Below are 18,816 nucleotides of genomic sequence, written 5' to 3'. Positions count from 1 at the left end.
AAGAAAAAAAGAAAAGAAAATCTATCTATAATAGTAATTCGTAAATAACAAAGAAATAATCTGTTAGCTTGGAGACTTCAGGTCATGCTGCTGTGGCACATGGCACTGTCATTTCTCTCCAAACGCTGCCACCGCCATCGGTGCCCTTATGCTTTGTCTAGCCGGGGCCGTTAAATCTTCAATTTCAACATTTAATTTGTGTATTACTCATTCCATTACTTTTTAAACTTCTTATTATTAATTTTAATGAAAATTTACAGAGACTTTGGATTTCCATTCATTCATTGTTGCAAGTTTCTCCTTGCTCACCCACCCCCCACAGTTCACCCTTCTCTCTTTGAAAAATAAAAAAAAAACCACCAAAAAAACAAAAAAAACATTTATTCATTGTTATACAATCCCTCCTCCCAAGAATTCCTTGACTTCTTGACCTTTACTAGCTTTTGAAGAAACAGTAGTCTGCCTTCAGGCTTTACAGGTAGCTATTGCGGCAACGCCCTTCACTGTGAGAATCATTCCCCTCCCATCCCCCACCCCCACAGCCCCACACTCCACACTCCCCAACCCGTCCTGAGGATGGAGCCTGTAGATATGCCTTTCTCTTGTCCACCGAAACCATGATTGTAAATTAAATACTAGTTGATTTCAGCTCCATCGTTTTCTCTACAGCATCAACTACAAAATGCTCCTGAACATATGTCTTTGTTCATGCTGCACCAATATGAGATCTCATCAAGGAGGACAGGCCCCACTCGGTGCTCTGAGCTTCCCCAGGGGGTCCACGTGACTGTGCAGGACCTGGATACTTACGATGCTAGGGTTCATAGGATTGGGGTACTTCATCACAGCAGTTGTGACCATATCCTACGGTTGGTCAAAGACTTGCTCAGAGGTCCAGATCTAAATGGTGCTGGTGACCTGCGCTTTGACCAGGCGGGTGCTAAAGGAGGCTAAGAGGCCATTATCGCCCTGTGCCGCCCCCTGCCACCCCACTGGCTGGTACACAGCGCGCCTTATTTGCTCTTTAGGTAAAATGCTTACCAGTTCTTGTTCTAAAGCGGAACATACAAATCAAGACAGACTAGGAAGAAGAAGTGGCTATCCACCTCCAAAATAACAGACCTTCAGAAACTCTATGAACAATAGAGGCTAAGCTCTCACTCAGGTGGGAAACACAAAAGAGGATGAACAGTTGCAAACAGACACTAGTGATTGGAACAAGGAATGTGAGAAGCAGGAATGCTGGAAAATTATCATTGTTAAGAAAGAAATGAAATGTAAATATTGACATACTAGACATTGGCAAAATTAGATGTATTGGCATAGAACATTTTTAATTAAACAACCATATGAACTACTTCTCTGGAAATGAAAAAGGGCAAAAAAAGCATTGTATTCACTATTTTTTACCATCTGTAGATTCATTCTGAAATAAAATTGTGGAGTGAAAGGATGATATCCACAGGCATAGAAGGAAGTCTGGTGAAGAACACTATCTTTCAAATATATGCACCAATTTCCAGAATCAAAGAGGAGGAAATAGATGGTTTCTCCCAACTTTTTCAGTCAGAAATTGATTGAGTATGCAACCAAGATGCATTAATAATAACGGATAACTGGAATGCAAAAGTTGGAAACAACGAAGAAGGATTAGTAGTCAGAAAATATGAACTTTGTGACAGAAATGAGGCTGGACAGAGAAAGATAGAATTTTATACAATCAATGATTTATGCATTGCAAATACCTTTTATTAAAACACAACATGGTGACTATATATATTTGGACTTCACCTGATGGACTGTTCAGGAATCAGATCGATTCCAAGTGTGGAAACACTCTTTGGAGAACCTCAGTATCAGCTGTGAAAACTAGGCTAGGTGCTGATTGTGGAACAGACCATAAACTACTTATTTGCAAGTCCAAACTGAAGCTAACGAAAATGAAAACAAATCCTCAAGAACCAAAATTTGACCTTGAGTCTATCATATCTGAATTTCAAAGAATTTCAAGAGCAAGTTTGAGGCCTTTAACACTATTGAGCAAAGATTAGATGAGTTGTGAGAGGATATCAAGAAAACCTGAAGAATACAAAAGTTCATTACAAGATAGAGGAGGAAGAAAAGACTGAGATGATGTCAGAAGAGACTGAATACTGTACTAGAATGCCAAGAAGCTAAGCAAAGACAAGAAATAAAGGAGTTAAGGACCTGAACAGAAGATTTCAGAGGGTAGCTTGGGAAGATAAAGCAAGCAGTACTACGAAATGTGCAAAAAGTTGGAGTCAGAAAATCAAGACATCATTCACTTAGTATTTCTCAAGCTGAAAGAACTGAAGAGTAAATTCAAGCCTTGATTTGTAATACTTAAATATGTTATGAGCAGAATATTGAATGATCCAGGAAGCATCAAAAGAAGGTAGAAAGAGTACACAGAGTCACTGTACCAAAAATAATTGTCAGACACAGAAGAATTTCAGGAAATAATATACAATCAAGAGGCAATGGTGATGAAAGAGGAAATCCAAGCTGTTCTGAAGTAATTGGAATAAAATAAGGCCCCAGGAATGGATGGAATACAAAATGACATATTTCGACCAACAGATGCATGCGTGGATGTGCTGACTAGGTTGTGCTAAGGAATCTGGTGGACAACTACCTGGCCAACTGACTGGAAGAGATCCACATTTATGCCCATTCTCCATATAGGTGAACCAACAGATGAAGGAAATTATCAAATAATATCACTAGGATCACATACAAGCAAAATCCTGCTGAAGATTATCCAGACAACTGGAACAGAACATTGATAAAGAACTACCAGAAATACAGACTTCATATAGAAGAGGCCATGGCACTGGGGATATAACTGCCAATGTCAGATGCATCTTGGCTGAAAACCAAGAATACCAGACAAGTGTCTATTTGTGTTTTATTGATTATGCAAAGGCATTTGACTAAATGGATCACAACAAATTGTGGCTAACACTGAAAAGAATGGGAATCCCCAAACGCTTATTGTACTTATGTGAGATTTAGACCAGGAAGCGGTCAACCAATCAGAGCAAGGAAATAGAGCAAAAATAAAGAGAAGTGTGTCAGAAATTTATCAGTCTATATGTGGAACAGATCATTTGAGAAACTGGACTTATGAGAAAGAATGAGCTATCAAAATTGGAGGAAGATTCAACAACAACCTGTATTATGCAGATGATAGATAAAACCTCGCTTGATGAAACTGAGTAAGACCTGGAATATTTGATGCAGAATATTAAGGACTACAATCTTCAATATGGATTGATGCTCAATATAAAGAAAACAAAATTCTCATGACTGGACCAATTGGCAGCACCATGATAGATAGAGAAGAGTTTGAGGTTGTTAACAATTTTATCTTGCTCTGATCCAATCAACACTCTTCACACTAGAAGCCAGGAAATCAAAAGATTAATTGCATTAGAAAAGTCTTCTTTCAGGTATCTCTTCAGAATGTTAAAGAGAAAAGATGTCAGATTAGAGACTAAGGTGTGTCTAATCGGGACAATCACTATGCATTAGAAAGCTGGACAATGACAAAGGATGACAGAAGAAGAACTGATTCTTTGAGCTGTGATAAAGAACACTGATCATCCCATGGATGGCAGAAAGAACAGCTAAACTATGTCTTGAAGAAGGTGCAGCAGGAGTGCTGGAGGAAAAAATGATGAAGATTTGCCTCACATAATCTGAACATGTTTCTAGTAGGGATTATGTCTTGGGAAGGGACATGATGCTAGGAAGATTAGAGGGTTGGCAGATGAAAGGAAGACCCTCAACAAAGTGGATTGACATGGTGACTACCACAATGGGTGCTGTGTGTCAGGAAGTGTGAGGATGGCATAAGATAGAACACGGTTCAGATCTTTTGTTCATAGGGTCACTATGAGATGTACTCAACTTGATGGCACCTAACAACAACAACAGTGGCATATCTTCTAGAATCACAGTGACACACAAAACATTGTGAGAAACTGACAGATGAGTGGTAGAGAGGTAGGTCAGAGGTAAGCAAAATATTGGATTTTCTCCTCTCTTCCAGTCAGTTGGTCAAGCGGTTGTTGTCCAGATTTCTTGGCACAACTTGGTGAGCACATCCAGGGCAGCATCTGTTAGCTGAAATATGTCAATTGGTATACCATCTATTCCTGGTGCCTTATTTTTTTTGCTATTTCCTTTAAAGCAGCTTGAACTTCTTCCTTCATCAACATAGCTCTTGCTCATATGTTGTTTCATGAAATTCTTCTGTGTCTGCCAATTCCTTTTGATACAGTGACTCAGTATATTCTTTCTGTCTTCTTTTAATACTTCGTGGATCATTTACTATTCTGCCTAAAGTATCCTTGATTACAGTAACTATAATATAAAGTAACTATAGTATAAAGAGGTTTGAATTTTTTCTTCAGTTCCTTGAGCTTAAGAAATGCTGAACGAGGATTTTCTCCTATGTGTTTGATATTCACGTTTTCATTGGCTTGAACATTCTTTTGGGCCATGCATTCTTTTTCTTATTCCTGTTTTTTGTTAGTATAAATAATCTTATGCAATAAATTCAAACTGTCTATTTGCCTTTGGAAAAGAATAAAAACTTTAAGTCTGAACCTTTTCCAGCTGGCACCTAAGAACCATGCTGCCCTTTATAAAAATGTGAAGAAAGAGCACAGAAAAGAAGACTGAACGGGCTCTTATATTTTAATCATTGGTCATTTTTAAAGAATTGATTTTATTTAACTAATAAAATTTCTAATGCTTGAAAGGAGGTTTTAATGAATAATAAACTATATGTCTATGACATTATTGCCTCAATCTTATTTCACACTCTATGTGCTTTATTTATGTTGGGCTGAATTGATAATCAAAATATTGTTTTGAATGTATGTGAAAATGTCTGTATACACTTGACTGCACACACACTTGCACATAAGCATTCGTGTTATTATAAACTGGTGCTAAGTGCTACCTTTAGAAATTAAGTAAACAAAAAACATAGCCGATGCAATTAGAGTGAGCACAATTAAGTGCTTATTTGTTTTATCTTGCTGCTATTATTAGATGTCATTCCGTTTATTTTGACTTGTAGTAATCCTTTCTACAATAGAAAAAAAATTTTCTATTTCTGTATAATCCTCATATTTTTCTACCTGTTTAAGCTCATCGTTGCTGCCAGTGTATCAATCCATCTCTATGAGGCTCTTCCTTTTTTTTGGTGACCCAAATCAAGTGGCTTAATCAAGCAGGTTGTTCTTTTCCAGGGTCTAAACCTTTCTAATTACGTGTCCAAAAGATATCAGATGATTCTTACTATCCTTAAATCCAACGAATATTATGAATATAGCTCTTCTAATACTAACATATTCACCTTTCTGGTAGTCAATGGCATCTTTACCATGCTTGAACAACTTCATTATACTAAGGTATAAATTCTTTTTATTTCTTCCTTGTTTATTGCTTTCTTTTGTCTGCATGTGAGGTAGTTGAAGACATCATGAATCTCCCATCTATCTATTGCTGTTTTTTATAGAGTCTTGTTCTGAGCCTGATACTGTATTTTTATGCATTTACATAGTCACATTCTCAGAATATTGGTTCAGCATACAGTTGGATAAGTATGTTAAAATAAAATGCACCCTGATTCATGCCTTCCCAGATTTTAAACCACACAGTATCCTCCTGTTAAGCTTGAATGGTTTCCTTTTGTTCTATGCACAGATTCTGCATGAGGACAATTAAGTGTCCTGAAATTCCCATTTTTCTCAATACTTTGCTTAATTTGTTATAACCCACACATTCAAATGCATGTATACAGCCAATAAAACACAGCTAAACATCTTTCAAGTATTCAATTATCATGTTATATCATCAAATTATGTTATATCATCAATGATATCCTTTGATACTTCTAAATCTGCCGTGAATTTATAGCAGCTCCTTATTGATGTACTAGTACAACATTTTACTTATTTTGGTGCAGTGTATTCTTTACCATTGATTTTTCAAGCCATTGTATTTGTAACTTTCATGTTTGTGGCCCTCCTAAAAATACTGAATAACTGAACACTTGCTGTTGTTGCTAGGCACCATCAAGTTGAATATGACTCTAGCAACCCTATGAACAACCAATATGAATCCTGTCCTATTCTTTGCTATCTTCACAATTCCTGAAACACTAGAGCTCATTATTGCAGTTACCATGTCAATCCACCTGATCAAGAGTCTGCCTATCCTTCACTGATCCTGCATCTTCCCAAGAAACATGTCCTTCTCCAAGAAATGGTTCCTCAAAGCAACATGCCCAAAGTATGTGAGTCAAAGCCTCATCGTCCTTGCCTGTGAAGAGCAATCTGGCTGCACCTTTTCCAAGACATATCTGTTTTTTTTTCTTTTGGCAATATATGGGTTAAGAGAGTGAATGCTGACTTTCACCACTAGATCAACATGCAGCATAATGATACATGGAAAAAAAGATTGAAGTTATCTATCCACAATTAATATTCATGATAACGTTAGCCAAGAAATCAGAACACATGTTGCACTGGTAAAAAAGTGTGCTGTCAAAGACCTCCCCAAACTGCTAACAAACAGGAATATTAGTTTAAAAACAAGATATGCCTGATCTAAGCCATGGTCTTTTCAGTTATTTCCTATGCATCTGAAAGTTGAACAATGAATAAGAATGACAGAAGAAGAATCAATGACTCTGAGTTGTGATATTGTAAAAGACTGCCAAATGAACAAGCCTGTCTTGGAGGATATGCAGCCTCACTCATTAGAGGCAAAAATGGTGAAGCTTGGTTTACTATAATTTGAAAGGGCCAGTCCTTAGAAAACTACATTATACTGGGAAATGTGAAGGTCAGTGAAAGAGAAAAGACTGTCAACAAGATGGATTTTTTACACATTGACTTTAATAATGTGCTTGACCTTTCAGAGATCATGAGGATTATGCAAGGTAGCGTAAAGTTCAAATCTATTGTTCAAAAAGTTGCTATGAGTTTTAGTCAACTTGATAGGAACTAAGGAGTGTATTGAACATACCATGGACTACCAAGAGAACAAAAAGGTCTATTCTGGAGAAAGTGAGGACAGGTTGCTCCTTGGAAGCAAGGATTTTTTTTTTTTTTGGAAGCAAGGATTTTAATCTCCATCTCATATGCTTTTGGCATATTGCTAGGAAAGATTTGTTCTTATAGAAGGACATCATCTTAGGAAGGGTAGAGGATCAGCACAGGCGAGGAAGAACCTGGATGAGATTTATTGACACAATAACTAGGGTATTGGAGATAAGTGTGTCAGAGACAAGTGAAATTGGATCAAGATAGGGCAGGGGCCAGAGCTATTGTGCATAGAGTTGCTATGAGTTGCAGGTGATTCAATACATATTACAACAACAACAAAAACAAATGGCACATTTCATGTTGATATTGTTGTTGTTAGGTGTCATTGAGTTGACTATGACTTGAAACCACCCTCCCCACGAACAACACATTTAAACTTTGCTACATCCTGTGCAGTTCTTACAAAATCTAATATGTTCAAACCCATTGTTACAGTCACTGGGTGTTGAGGATCTTTTTCTCTGACCCTCTACCTTTCCCAAAATTATGTCTTTTTCCACAGTCTAACCCTTCCTGACAACATATTCAAAGCATGTGAGACAAAGTTTCACCATCCTTGACTCTATAAAGTATCTTTTTTGCACTTCCTCCAATACTTGTTTGCTCTTTTAGCAGTCCAGAGAATATTCAGTACTCATCTACAACATAACAACTGAAAGGCATAAATCCTTCTTTCTCTCATCCTTATTCATTGTCTAACTTTTAGATTCACAGGAAGTAATTGAAGATACCACGGGTTGGATCAGGTGCACCTTAGTCTTTAAACTAATATCCTTGCTCTTTAACATTTTGAAGAAGTACTAGATGGCAAATTTTCTTAATGTAATATATCTTTTCATTTCATGAGTATTGTTTCATTGGATGTTGATTGTGGATTTAAGAAATCTTGACAACTTTAATATTTTCTCCATTTAGTATAATGTTGCCTATGCAAATTAGATTGAAACTCAGCATCAAGAAGACAAAGAATCTCACCACTGGGCCAAAGGCAGCACCATGATACATGAGGAAGAGATTAGGGTTGTTAACAGTTACAGCTTGCTCATCTCCACAATCAAAACTCTTCACACCAGCAATCAAAAAATCAAAGGCTAATTGCATTTGGTAAATCTGCTGTCAGGGACCTTTCCAGAGTACTGAGAAGAAACAGTATCAGTCTAGAGACTGAGTTGTGTCTGATCCAGTCCATGGTCTTCATAATTACTTTCTCTGCATCAGAGAGCTGGGCAATAACTAAGGATGCCAGAAGAAGTGATGCCTTTGAGTTGTGGTGTTGGAGAAGAGTCTTTAACATACAATAGACTGCTCAGAAAACAAATAGGTCTGTCTTGGAGAGGGCAAAACCAAGTTTCTCCTTGGAGGCAAGGATTTTGAAGCACCATCACTTTGGGGCATGTGGCCAACAGGGACCAATCTTTGAAGAAGAACATCATGCTTGAAAGGGTGGGGGAAAGCACAAGAGAAGAAGATGCCAGATGAGACAGATTGATATACTAACTAGTGCAATGGGGGTAGGTGTGCCAGAGTCCATGAGACAGGGAAGGATTCAGAGCTATTGTACATAGGGTCACAATGAATCACAGCTGACTCAACAGCACATGACAACAACATGCAAATTAGATGTATAGAATGTTAATGTAAGGATTAATTGGTTTTACCATTCCACAAGCTTACATTGAAATGACTCAAGAGAGGTCTCACGCCATGCAAGAAGAAAGAACCAGAGATTTCAACTTGTCCTCTGCAGTTGCAATCTCTGCTTACTAGAGAGAAAGAGATATGTAATCAAAGAGAAAAAGTGAGATTCAAATATCAGTAGAAGTGGCTACAGTGATGACAGTGGTGGGAAGACTGCAGAGATAACAGAGACCAGTGTGAGAGAGACTTGTTTGAGATCTTAACCAACAGAGATAGAAAACGGAATATTTGTTGATGATGTAGGTACTTTTGAGTACTTGCCTGGAAAGGCTGATTCAAAGAGTTAGAGTCTAGTGCTTTTGGGCATATACTTGATTGTATTGTGGAGGAGGCACATATTTGACAGAACTAAGAAGAGATTGAAGTTGTTAACAATTACAGTTTACTCGGCTCCACAGTCAACACTCTTGGCACCAGCAGTCAGGAAATCAAAAGACAAATTGCATTGGGAAAGTCTGCTGTCAGGGACATCTCCAGAGTAACTGAAAAGCAACGATGTCAGTTTAGAGAGTAAGATGCTCCTAATCCAGGTTATGATCTTCATAATTGTTTGATATACATCAGAAAGCTGGACAATGACTAAAAATGACAGAAGACTTGAGACTTTGAATTGCAATGCTGAAGAAGAGTCTTGAACAATCTGTAGAGTCTCTTCTGATATCCATTTCAATTTTTTTTCCTATTTTGTAATGACTTTTTGCTTTCTACATTGATGATATCCTTGTTATCATCCATCCACATTCCTCCTATTTTCGATCACTGGTGTCCAATGCCTCAAAATTATTCTTAAGATGATAATGAAACCCAGATGAAATTGATTCAATATCATATCTTGTTTCCTGTGGACATATTTTAATTTTCTTTGGCCTCAATTTGAACTTGCGTATGAGTATTTGATGAGCTGTCTCTGAGCTAGTTTTGACTACCAATAAGCAGCTTCGCCAGTGAGTTCTTCAAGAAATATAGTCAATCTGATTCCTATGCAGCCCATCAAGTGCAATCCACATATAAAGTTGTGTTTTGTATCATTTAGAAAAGGTAATTACAATGAATAAGTCATTGTAAATACAAAATTCAGACATTCTATTTCTAGCTTCATTTCTATCACCAAGCCCATATTTTTCAACTACTGTTCCTTCTTCACTATTTCCTACTTTTGCGTTCCAATCATCAATTATCATTAACACATTCTGACTATATTTTCAGTCAATTTCTGACTGTAAATTTTGATACAAATTCTCACTTTCTTCTTCTTTAGCTCTAGATGTAGGAGCACATACTTGAATAATAGGCATGTTACCTGGTCTTCCTTGTACGTGTATGGATGTTGTCCTATCACTCAGAATATTGGATTTTAGGATAGAACTTGAAATTGACTTTTTGACTATGAATGCAACACCATTCTTCCTCTGTTTTTCATTCCTTGCATAGTGTTGTTGTTGTTGTTATTGTTATGTGCCATTGAGTTGCTTTTGACTCATAGCGACCCTATGTACAACAGCCCTAAACTGTGCTCTGTCCTGTGCCAATCGCACTGTCTCTGACACACCCATCCCGATTACCCCAATCACTGAATCAATCCACCTCATAGGGGGCCTTCCCCTTCTGTGCTGTCCCTCTACCCTCCCAAGCATGATGCCCCTCTCCAAGGACCTGTCCCTCCTTGCAACATGTCCAAAGTATGTTAGATGGAGCCTCAGAATCCTTGCCTCCAAGGAGCAGTCTGGTTTGACACTTTCCAGGATGAATCTGTTTGTTTTCCTAGCAGTCCATGGTATTCTCAATACTCTTCTCCAGCACCAAAGCTCAAAGGCATCAATTCTCCTTCTATCCTCCTTGGTCATTGTCCAACTATCTGATGCATAACAAGTGATAGCAAAGACCATGGCCTGTATCAGATGTATGCTAGTCTTCAAAGAGACACCGTTGCTCTTTAGTACTTTGGAGAGGTCCCTAACAGCAGACTTTCCCAGGGCAATACGTCTTCTAATTTCCTGGTGCCGAGAGTGTTGACTGTGGAGCCAAGCAAACTGTAGCTGTGTACAATCTCAATCTCTTCCCCATCAATCCTGATGATGCCAATTGGCCCATTGGTGAGAATCTTTGTCTTCTTGACATTGAGCCTCAGTCCATATTGGAGGCTGCAGTCCTTGACCCTCTACAGCAAGTGCTTCAGGTCCTCCTCAGTTTCAGCAATCAGGGTTGTATCATTGGCATATCACAGATTGTTGATGTATCTTCCACCAATCTTGACCCCACATTTCTCTTCATAGAGCCCAGCCTCCCGAATAATCTGTTCTGCAAGCAGGTTGAAAAGGTATGGAGCCAGGACATATCCCTGGCGTACACCCTTCCCAATTTTGAACCATGCAGTGTTTCCTTGCTCTGACGACTGTCTCTTGATCCAAGTATAGGTTTCGCATTAGAATGATCAAGTGTTCTGGGATTCCCATTCTTCTCAGGGTCAGCCACAATTTGTTATGATCCACACAGTCAAATGCCTTTGCATAGTCAATGAAACACGGATATACATTCCTCTGGTATTCCCTGCTTTCAGCTTAGATCTATCTAACATTAGCTACAATATCCCTAGTATCACGACCCCTTCGAAACCCAGCCTGCACTTCTGGCAGTTCTCTCTGCCAACTATTTTGCATAGTGTATCGTATGATTATCTGATTTAAAGTGGCCAAAGCTAGTCCATCTCATCTCACTAATGCCTAGTACGTTGATATTCATGTGTTCTATTTCTTTTTTAACAATTCACAATTTTCTAGCATTCAAGTTACATACATTCCATGTTCCAATTGTTAAACGATGTTTTGTTTGTTTGTTTGTTTTTTTATTAATTTACCTCATTTCAACTGACTTCCATACTGGAAGTCACTGAAAATTTCAGGAAGTAACATGTGACCAGGAGTCATGGTAAAGAGGGAGGAAGTAGAAGCTGTATTGAAGGCATTGGCAAAAAATTAAGACCCCAGGAATCGATGGGATGCAAACAAGGTTTCCATTCTTCTCAGTGTCAGCAAAAACTTGTTATGATCCACACAGCCAAATGCCTTTTTATTGTCAATAAAGTATAAATAGATATTCTTCTAGTATTCTTTACTTTTAGCCAGAATCTGTCTCTCATCATCAGTGATATAGTATCATCGCCTCTTCTAAATCCTGCTTGAAATTCTGGAAATTCCCTATCTATGTACTATTCTAGCCATTGTTTAGTGAACTTTAGCAATATTTTGCTTACATGTATTACTAATATGGTTTGGTAGTTTCCACATATTTTTGGACCATCTTTCTTGGGAGTGGGGCATATATGGACTTCTTCCAAAACACTGGCTAAACAACTGTCCTCCAAATTTCCTGGCATAAACTTATGAACTCATCCAGGATTGCACCTATTAGTTGAAATAAGTCAATTGGTATCCCATCAATTCTTGTGACCTTATTTTTGCAAATGCCCTCAGTGCAGCTTCAACTTCTTCTTTCATTACCACTAGTTCCTGTTCATATGTTACTTATGAAAGCTCTGAAGTGAAAGAGCTGAACAGAATATTTCAAAGAAGAGCTTGAGAGGAAAAAAAAAAAACCCAAAGTATTAAAATGGGATGTGCAGAAATTTAAAACAAATTCAAACTGCAAGTCATAAAGTTGAAAATGCTATGGGCAATATATTGAATGTCCTAGGAATCATTAAAAGAAAATGGAAGGAATACAGAGTTATTATACCAAAAAGCACTGACTGACACTGACCACACAATTACTTACTCTGAAAACCCATTGAAGAGACATCTTTGGGTTGGTTATGACTTATCAGTACCTTAAAACATTAGAAAGTTAAGGAAAATTGCAAAACAGTTACCAAGTCAACTATATATGAAATCTATATTCTTGTCCATACGGAAGATGATCCTTCAATAACAGGATGTGAGATTCACATCTTGGTTTTTGTGCTGTTAGATGCTGTCAAGTCCTGTAAGATTGAAAGCAAGCTTATGAACAAGTCAAAACCTTGTCTTGTTGTGAATGATGCTCACAATTGCTGACATATTGAGCCCATTATTTTAGTTGTTGTGTCGATCCATCTCACTGAAGATTTTCTTCACTTTAGCTGACCCTTAATCTTTCCCCAAATTATATCTTTTTACAAGGACACCTGATGGGATGTCCGGGAATCAGGATGATTACATCTGTGGAAGGAACTCCTGGAGAAGTTCAGTAGCATCAGTGAAAACAAGGCCAGGTGCTGATTGTGAACTGACCATCAATTGCTCATATACAAGTTCAAATTAAAAGTAAAGAAGGTTAAACCATATCCATAAGAATAAAAATTTGACCTTCAGTCTATCTCCCATGAATTTAAAAATGAACTCAGGAATAGGTTTGAGGCCTTGAACACCAATAAACAAAGACAAGATAAGCTTTGGGAAGATATCAAGAATATTGTTCATGAAGAATGAAATAAAAAAATCATTAAAAAGGAGACAAGACCAAAATGGATGTCGGAAGAGACTCAGAATATTGCGCTAGAGTGCCAAGAAGCCAAAGCAAAGGGAAAGTATCAAGTTAAGGAGTGAAAAAGAAGATTTCAAAGGGTTGCTCAGAAGACAAGGCAAAATGTTATAATTAAATTTTCAAGGAGCCGGAGTCAGAAAATCAAAAGTGTGGTACTCGCTCAGCATTTCTCAAGCTGAAAGAAGTGAAGAATAAATTCAAGCCATGAGTTGTAATGCCTAAGGATGCTATAAATCACAGGTGACTCAACCAATCACATTCTATAACAGGTTTGGAAACAGGAATGACACCTACTTCTTAAACAACATGCATCCAGAAACTCTATGAACTTTGATAAATGTCGACAGCTGTAGAGGGGCTTCAGGCCTTTTGTTGATAGTGTCACTATGTGTCGTGCTTGACTCAAAGGCAGTTAATACCAACAACATCCCCTCGTGATAATATGTAAGATGAAGTTTTACCATCCTTGCCATTGAGGAGTGCCCCAGTTGCACTTCCTTCAAAACAGACTCACTTGTTCTTTTGGCTATCAGTGGAATATTATCTTCCTCAACAACACAGCCCAACAGCTTTGGTGCTTCTGTTGTCATTCTTAGTCATTGTCCAGTTTTCAGATGCATAGGAAACAATCGAATATAGGGAGTTGGATCAAGCACACTTGAATTTTTTTAAACTGATAACCTTGCTTTTCAACACTTTGGAGAAGTCCTTGATAGCCAAATTTCTCAATGCAACACACTTTTAGATTTCTTGACTGGTGCTGCCACGGCATTAAATGTAGATAAAAGCAAAATTAAAATAACTGACAGCTTCTATCCTTTCTTCAGCTATAGTGATATTGCATATTTTTCCAGTAGTAAAGGATCTTGTTTTATGGATATTGAAGTGTAATTAGTATTGAGGGATATAGTCTGATTTTGTTTTATTTATTTACTTTATTTTGTTTATTTTGTTCAGTAAGTGCTTGAATCTATTCCACTTGAATATAACCTTGAATCTATACCAGATGAGTTTAAAAACCACCTCAAGAATAGACTTAATGCATAAATACTAATGACTGAAGGCAAGATAAGTTTTGGCATAACATTCATAAGGAAAGTAAAAGGTCATTACAAAGACAAGGAAGAAAGAAAATATTAAAATATAGGTCCAAAGAGAGTCTGAAAATTGCATTGGAACATGTTGCTGTTAAGTGCTGATGAGTTGACTGGCACTTATAGCAACATATGTAAACAACAGATTAGAACCGATTTTTGACAAGGAGATGAAATCAGTTAAGCGGGAAAATGACAGCCTTTTTAACAAATAGTGTAGACAAAATTGGAAAAGTATCTGCAAAAGACCCAAGAAAGATCCACACCTCTCACTCCATATACAAAAACCAACTCAAGGTGGATCATGGACCTAGGGCTAAAACCAAGGACAATCATCTTCATCAAAGAAAAGCTTGGAAGAATGCTAGAAGTCCTAATTCACAACATAAATAGTCTTCCAAGTATCCTGAAAAACCTACAATCAGGAAAAGATAAAATAGATGAATGGGACCTTCTAAGAATCAAATCCCTATGCACATCCAAAAACTTCTCCAATGGGGTAAAAAGGGAAGCCACAGACTGGGAAAAATATTTGGTAATGATGTATCACATAAGGGACTTATATCCAGAATTTCTAAAATATTTGAGCACCACAACAGGATAAAGGTAAATAAACCAATAGAAAAATGGACATAGGATATAAACAGACACTTCACCAAAGAAGACACTCAGATGACTAACAAGCAAATGAAGAAATGTTCAAAATCCCTAGCTCTAAGAGAGATGTAAATCAAAGCAACTATGAGATATCATCTCACCCCAGTCAGAATAGTTAAATTTAACAGAACAGCAAGCAACAAATGCTGGTGAGGTTGTGGAGAAACTGGAACCCTTAATTCACTGTTGGTGGGAGTGTAAAGTAGTGCAACCCCTGTGGAAAGCAGTATGGCGTTTTCTCAAAAAGTTGCAAATAGAGATACCATTTAACCCAGCAATTCCACTACTGGGAATATACCCAAAAGAGACCATAACTGACATCCAAACAGATACATGCACACCCATGTTTATTGCAGCTTTGTTCACAATAGCAAGGAGTTGGAAACAACCTAAGTGTCCATTAACAAACAAATGGATAGAGAAACTGTGGTATATTCACACAATAGAATACTACAGCTGCATTGAAAAGCAAGGAACTCACATAATATTCAAAATGGGTGACCCTGGAGGACATTATGCTGGGTGAAGTATCTCAGTCACAAAAGAACAAATACTACATGGTGCCACTATTGTAAAACATGACTGACATTGGGGTTGGGGGAAGACTGAGAAAGATGTGTTCAATAATGTATACTGCATTGAAACAGAGGAGGGAGAAAACTGTTTAAAAGGGATATGTGATTAGGTATTTTTGTCATGATAGGAGTCCAGAGTGAATGCTACATAGTGGAGTGGACCTGGGGGGAGGGATTTTAAAACAATGAAAGAATTTTTCTTTTACTGTTCCAAGAGAGGGTAGTGTACTAAGAGGGAGGGTTCGGAGGGGAGAAAAGTACAACAATGAATGAATGGAAATCCAAAGTCTGTGTACATTTTCATTGAAATTAATAATAAATTTTTTAAAAAAGAAAAAAGGAAACCTGCCCTGTCCTGAGCCATCTGGTAACTTCTGTCATGTTAAAACTCACTGTTACTGTTTGTGTGTCAAATTTCTCTTGTTGAAGGTCTTTCTCTCTCTTACTGGCTCTCTATTTTCCCAGCATGATGTGCTTTTCCAAGGAAATGTCAATAATTTCTCTATTTATCATTACGTTGCCTGTTGGTCCAGTGGTGAGGCTATTTGTGTCCTAGAGGTTAAGATGTAATTTCTATTGAAGGCTATAGATTTTTATCTTCTGTAAAGTGTTTCAAATCCTTTTCTCTTTCTGCAAGCAAGGTTGAGTCATCTGTATAGCAAGCTGTTGATAAGTCTTCCTATAATCATGATGTCACATTGTTCTTCACATAGTCTAGCTTCTTGAGTTATTTGCGCAGCATACAGATGGAATAGGTATCAAGAAAGAATACAATCCTGGTACACACCATTCCTGATTTTCATCTATACAATATTTTTTCATTCTTTTTGGAAAATTACTTCCTGGTCTATATTTAGGATTCACAAGAACACAATTAAGCATTCTGAGATTCTCACTCTTCTCAAAATATCCATAATTTGTTATAATTCACATTGTCCAATACTTTAGCATAATGATTAACATACAAGTAAACATCTTTCTGATATTCCCTGCTTTCAGCCAAAGTCCATCTGACATCAGCAATGATATTCCTTGTACTATAACTTCTCCTGAATCCAGCTTGAACAAAGACTAAGGTTGATGATGATCCCTAAGAAAGGGTAAGATTTTTATGTATCTTTGTGGAAAAAGATAAATTTTCATATGGGGAAATCATACGGTTGAAACATTGACCATTCTGCCTGAAGAGTTTTGAATATCCTTTGTTGCATATCAAATATAGTCAAATTTATCAGATAGAAATTTCTACTGAAAAGCTGAAAGCTATAGGCCTAAAGCACTAACAAGAGTATCTGCTTGAGGTTTGGAAAGTTTATGGTCCTTGCTGTCTTTCAGTATCATGCATGATATATTTTTACATAAAACGTCAGTATACATAATAGATAATGCATGTAAATGAGAGAGATAAAGGCCAGAATTCAAGACATTAACTGCGATGATTTCTAAATGGAGAAAACATTGGAGTTCTTCATTATATTTTGCAGTTTTGTACTGTCAAGTTGGAACATTTATTCATATGGAAGGAGATTCATATGGAAGGAGATTGCCTATCCTTCTCCCATAGAGCAGTGGGTGGATTTGAACCATATATCTTCTGGATTCCAACGCAGTTTCTTGCCATTGTTGTTGGTTGTTGTTGTTGTTATGTGCCATTGAGTTGCTTGCAACTCATAGTGACCCTATGTACAACAGCCCTAAACTCTGCTCTGTCCTATGCCAATTGCACTGTCTCCAATACACCCATCCCAATTATCCCAGTCACTGAATCAATCCACCTCATAGAGGGCCTTCCCCTCCTGCGCTGTCCCTCCACCTTAACAAGCATGATGTCCCTCTCCAAGGACCAGTTACTCCTTAAAACATGTCCAAAGTATGTTAAATGGAGCCTCAGAATCCTTGCCTCCAAGGAATCACCCGGTTTAACCCTTTTCAGGGTGAATGTTTGTTTTCCTAGCAGTCCATGGTACCCTCAATACTCATCTCCAGTACAACTAAAAGGCATCAATTCTCCTTCTGTCCCTCTTATTCACTGTTCAACTCTCTTATGCATGACAAGTGATATCAAAGACCATGGCCTGTATCAGATGTACCCTAGTCTCCAGAGAGACACCATTGCTCTTCAGTACTTTGGAGAGGTCCCTAACAGCAGACTTTCCCATGGCAATACACCTTTTAATTTCCTGGCTACTGGTGCAAAGAGTGTTGACTATGGAACCAAGCAAACTGTAGCTGTGAACAACCTCAATCTCTTCTCCATCCATCCTGATGCTGCCAATTGCTCTGGTGGTAAGAATCTTTGTCTTCTTGACACTGAGCCTCAATCCATATTGCAGTCCTTGACCCTCTGGAGCAAGCACTTCAGGTCCTCCTCATTTTCAGGAAGCAGGATTGTGTCATCTGCATAACGCAGATTGTTGATATATCTTCCACCAATCTTGAGCCCACATTTTTCCTCATAGAGTCCAGCCTCCCCAATAATCTGTTCTGCAAACAGGTTGAAAAGGTATGGAGACAGGACACATACCTGGTATGCCCTTCCCAATTTTGAACCATGCAGTGTTTCCTTGCTCTGTCCTGACAACTACCTCTTGGTCCAAGAATAAGTTCTTTAGCACAAACAACTGTTCTGGGATTCCCATTCTTCTCAGAGTCAGCCACAGTTTGTTATGATCCACACAGTCAAATGCCTTTACATAGTCAATGAAACATAGATATACATTTCTCTGGTATTCCCTGCTTTCAGCTAAGATCCATCTAACATTAGCTACAATATCCCTAGTACCATGATCCCTTCTAAAGCCTGCCTGGACAGGTCTCTGCTGATGTGTTATTCCAGTCGTTTTTGGGTAATCTTCAGTAGAATCTTGCTTGCATGAGAAATCAATGATATTGTTCTATAGTTTCCACACTCTGTTGGGTCACCTTTGGGATGGGAACAAATATAGATCTCTTCAAGTCATTTGGCCAAGTGGTTATTCTCCAAATTTTTTGGCACAACTTGGTGAACACGTCTAGAGCAGCATCTGTTAGCTGAAATATGGCAATTGGTATACCATCTATTCCTGGAGCCTTATTTTTTGCCATTTCCTTCAAAGCAGCCTGAACTTCTTCCTTCATCACCATAGG

At 37.9% G+C, this 18,816-nt stretch overlaps 1 pseudogene; it reads left to right on the top strand.

Annotated features, from left to right (window-relative positions):
* Window positions 1-696: 696 nt before the first annotated feature.
* Window positions 697-18,816, top strand: part of LOC102863759 — a 44,461-nt pseudogene continuing 26,341 nt past the window's right edge.

Source organism: Elephantulus edwardii, unplaced genomic scaffold, assembly GCF_000299155.1.
Source record: "Elephantulus edwardii isolate Elephantulus edwardi_28Jun2011 unplaced genomic scaffold, EleEdw1.0 scaffold00050, whole genome shotgun sequence".
Lineage (NCBI taxonomy): Eukaryota > Metazoa > Chordata > Mammalia > Macroscelidea > Macroscelididae > Elephantulus > Elephantulus edwardii.
Note: the sequence above shows the minus strand (reverse complement) of the source record. Positions and strands in the feature narration are given on the sequence as shown.